At 29.0% G+C, this 5,084-nt stretch overlaps 1 pseudogene; it reads right to left on the bottom strand.

Annotated features, from left to right (window-relative positions):
* LOC107613358 overlaps nt 1-5,084 on the bottom strand; it is a 10,701-nt pseudogene extending 5,617 nt beyond the window's left edge.

Genomic DNA, 5,084 nt, shown 5'->3' with positions numbered 1-5,084 from the left:
CACATAATATCTTTATTTTTTATTTTTTTTCTTTTATAAAAACTGTAATCTTCATTCTTCACCTAACTTCCTTGTTTACCGTAGCGTTATTCTAATTTTTTATATATATGGCTCAAAATGTTCTCAAGACCCTAGGGAGCAACAGCAACACTTCAACCAGAACAATGCAATACAGCAAACTATAGAATTGCATCATCTTCATCCCCAAATTACACCAAAAGTGGCATTTTGATATGTATACAAAACCGAAATCTTGTTTCTTTCAAGAGAGTGATGCGGCCATATAATAATTATAATTTACATTCTTGTTTTGTCTTTTATTCAAAATGTTTTATACCATACAGTTTTAAGTTTTTCTCTGGATTTGTAACTTTTACTTAAATCATGTTCTTCAGTTCTTGGATCTATCTACAGAAATTTTAACATGTAACTGTTAATGCTTCAATTCCTTTTTATCTTTTCCAAATTTAAAGCCAAAAATTCGTTCATCAATATAGGGGATTGATGAATCAAGTTAAAATTCAAACTCAACCAACCATATCTTTAAATTTAATTTTATTTTTCTCACATATTTTTGTTTTATACCAAAAATCTAGTGATTTAACGTAACCTATTCTTGTTTGGCTTTAATTTCTATTTATGGTAAATGTAAAACTCTGTTACACGTACCTAATTAAATGAGATATATTTTTTGGTGTCTAATTAAATGAGATATATGAAATGTGATTAATATTTTTCGCCTATATTTGTTTTAAATTGGAATCAATAGTAATCATTTTTTCGACCATGCTAGTGTATATTAAAATCAACCACCAAAGTCAGTTATTAGTATATACATGTTGGAATATAAATATACATTGAAAATAAATTAAATCACACTTTTATTTATATACAAATATATTAGTACTGATTTTGGTGTACGAATAGTATTTTTAAATTTTTTTTTACTAAAAGTATTAAGCTTTTAACATCATCCCCCATTAAATATTATGAGATCAATAAATATATTTATTCGTAACACCTGTAAAAATTAGGACTGTTGTGGCTGAAAATTCATGGATGAAGTGACTAATCAGTTTTTTATTTGTTGGTATGATTGGGGATCCTTTGTTGGTTAAATCTGTTTGTATTGTAGGAAAGGAGAATAGTTCTAGGTGATATTATGAGGTTGTTGTTGTATATTGTGATCAAACTTCTTCTCCTCTTACGAGTAAAAAAGTCTTTTAAAATAATTAAGCTTGGTTTGGTAAAGTTTTTTAAAGAGGTACTTGTATTTTTTAAAAGTTCAAGCTCCTCATTTTGTGTTTGGTAAATAAAAAAGATTATGTATTTGTGTTTACAGCTTTTAAAAGATCGCGGTACTTTTAAAAGTATCTAAGATAGAACTTTTCAAAATTGGCTTGTGCTTTTCAAAATTTAAAATTATAATATAACCTCGTATCTTAACAAATTTTCAAATTTAATGCTTGCATTTATGTCTATTATAGTATTTTTAAATTTTAAAAGTTATTTTATCAAATGCAATTGTTGTTACTTGTGATTATTAAAAACAATTTTTAATTTGATTTACCAAACATAAATACTACAACTTTTAAAAAATCATCTTTTGAAAGTTAGCTCCTTTTGAAAAGTAAAGCCTTAGCAAAATGAAAGACGCAAGAAGTAAAGAGGACACTTGGTGCGTATGGGTCTCACTAAACGGATTGTATCAAAAGCATACATAATTTTAAACTGACGCTCTCAAGTGGGACGTGCAAATGAAAAGAGACTCAAAGTGGAATAATTGAATACAGGTGGAACTGAAAGAGGAGTAGTTATGATGTTATATATAGTTGTATGAGGGTGTGATTTTTTCACATGAGTGGGTGGTATTATTGCAGGTGCCATAGGTGTGGGGAATGAGTTTTATTTGGCAGCATTGATCGTATAATTCTTTTGTTAGTGAGTTTTGGCTTTTGGGAGATTGATTAATTTTGATGGCTATGTTAAAATTAAAGAAATTAATTAACTAAACTGATCATCGTAAACCATCTTACGAACTCTTCTCCCTGATTGGATCAAGTTTGTACTTGAATTATCCAAAAAATATATATAGAAATAAAAATAATAAAAACTCTTACATAGTAGTCAATAAACAAAAAATGAATTCTTTCAAAGAGACGACACAATTTCAATAATCAGTTTCGATCCGATAACCAATTGAAGTTTATATTGGTGAATCGAATTAATCCTTGTATCACCAGTTCAGTTAATAAAAAATGTTTAAACTCAATTTAATCTGTTAAAAAACTTTTTTTGGCATAACTTTATAGATCTCAATGATTTAATTTAGTCTATTAATCTAATTAAAGAACTAGAGTGAATTTCACATTTTTAGTAAAATACAATATGTTAGATAACAATTAACTACAAATATAATCTGTTTTTAAAAAATATAATTCAAGCTTATAAAATCAAAGATGTTTGGTTATTATCTTAAAACAGTTGAAACGTAGCCGTAACTACACAAAAACATATAATTTTTTTTTTGGTGACTCAAAAAAACATATAATTTGAAACGATAACAGAAGCAAAATCTTAAAAAAAATCTTTATTTTCCGAAATTGTTATTTTACAAAAGCTCATATAGAGATGCGACACGACACGTGTAAAGAGATAACATTTAAGCCAATTATTTATATTTCTCATCAATAAGATAGACAAAAAAGGGGGGAGGGGGTGCATGCATCTTTTGTGTTTCAAACTTTCAATGTCATTCTCCCCATTCTGTGTATCTCAAGATATATAAACCAAATTAATTAACTCTTTGACTCTAATGATAATAATTTGGTATAGTAATTAATGCATTACCTGGTTGTTATCATCGTCATCGGTGACATAGTGCTGCAACTCCAATTGTGCCGCCTCAGCTTTTGTAGACTCAAACCGCCGCAAGAATCGGAAATGGTGGTGAGCTGATGAGTAGTTGTTGTTGATATAAGCCGCTGATGCTGCACATGGCCTTTTCATAAATGGTGATGAACAAGATGAAGAAAAGGTAGGTGCTGATCCTATTCCTAAAAAGGCCAATTTTTTTTTGTGATGAATTAAGGTCCTAGACCTTCTGATCAATGACCAAGAAGATGCCATTGCTGTGGTATGATTGGGGATCCTTTGTTGGTTAAATCTGTTTGTATTGTAGGAAAGGAGAATAGTTCTAGGTGATATTATGAGGTTGTTGTTGTATATTGTGATCAAACTTCTTCTCCTCTTACGAGTAAAAAAGTCTTTTAAAATAATTAAGCTTGGTTTGGTAAAGTTTTTTAAAGAGGTACTTGTATTTTTTAAAAGTTCAAGCTCCTCATTTTGTGTTTGGTAAATAAAAAAGATTATGTATTTGTGTTTACAGCTTTTAAAAGATCGCGGTACTTTTAAAAGTATCTAAGATAGAACTTTTCAAAATTGGCTTGTGCTTTTCAAAATTTAAAATTATAATATAACCTCGTATCTTAACAAATTTTCAAATTTAATGCTTGCATTTATGTCTATTATAGTATTTTTAAATTTTAAAAGTTATTTTATCAAATGCAATTGTTGTTACTTGTGATTATTAAAAACAATTTTTAATTTGATTTACCAAACATAAATACTACAACTTTTAAAAAATCATCTTTTGAAAGTTAGCTCCTTTTGAAAAGTAAAGCCTTAGCAAAATGAAAGACGCAAGAAGTAAAGAGGACACTTGGTGCGTATGGGTCTCACTAAACGGATTGTATCAAAAGCATACATAATTTTAAACTGACGCTCTCAAGTGGGACGTGCAAATGAAAAGAGACTCAAAGTGGAATAATTGAATACAGGTGGAACTGAAAGAGGAGTAGTTATGATGTTATATATAGTTGTATGAGGGTGTGATTTTTTCACATGAGTGGGTGGTATTATTGCAGGTGCCATAGGTGTGGGGAATGAGTTTTATTTGGCAGCATTGATCGTATAATTCTTTTGTTAGTGAGTTTTGGCTTTTGGGAGATTGATTAATTTTGATGGCTATGTTAAAATTAAAGAAATTAATTAACTAAACTGATCATCGTAAACCATCTTACGAACTCTTCTCCCTGATTGGATCAAGTTTGTACTTGAATTATCCAAAAAATATATATAGAAATAAAAATAATAAAAACTCTTACATAGTAGTCAATAAACAAAAAATGAATTCTTTCAAAGAGACGACACAATTTCAATAATCAGTTTCGATCCGATAACCAATTGAAGTTTATATTGGTGAATCGAATTAATCCTTGTATCACCAGTTCAGTTAATAAAAAATGTTTAAACTCAATTTAATCTGTTAAAAAACTTTTTTTGGCATAACTTTATAGATCTCAATGATTTAATTTAGTCTATTAATCTAATTAAAGAACTAGAGTGAATTTCACATTTTTAGTAAAATACAATATGTTAGATAACAATTAACTACAAATATAATCTGTTTTTAAAAAATATAATTCAAGCTTATAAAATCAAAGATGTTTGGTTATTATCTTAAAACAGTTGAAACGTAGCCGTAACTACACAAAAACATATAATTTTTTTTTTGGTGACTCAAAAAAACATATAATTTGAAACGATAACAGAAGCAAAATCTTAAAAAAAATCTTTATTTTCCGAAATTGTTATTTTACAAAAGCTCATATAGAGATGCGACACGACACGTGTAAAGAGATAACATTTAAGCCAATTATTTATATTTCTCATCAATAAGATAGACAAAAAAGGGGGGAGGGGGTGCATGCATCTTTTGTGTTTCAAACTTTCAATGTCATTCTCCCCATTCTGTGTATCTCAAGATATATAAACCAAATTAATTAACTCTTTGACTCTAATGATAATAATTTGGTATAGTAATTAATGCATTACCTGGTTGTTATCATCGTCATCGGTGACATAGTGCTGCAACTCCAATTGTGCCGCCTCAGCTTTTGTAGACTCAAACCGCCGCAAGAATCGGAAATGGTGGTGGTAGTTGTTGTTGTTGTTGTTGATATAAGCCGCTGATGCTGCACATGGCCTTTTCATAAATGGTGATGAACAAGATGAAGAAAAGG

The sequence above is a fragment of the Arachis ipaensis genome, chromosome B08, assembly GCF_000816755.2.
Source record: "Arachis ipaensis cultivar K30076 chromosome B08, Araip1.1, whole genome shotgun sequence".
NCBI lineage: Eukaryota > Viridiplantae > Streptophyta > Magnoliopsida > Fabales > Fabaceae > Arachis > Arachis ipaensis.
This window is presented reverse-complemented; position numbering and strand designations above follow the sequence as displayed.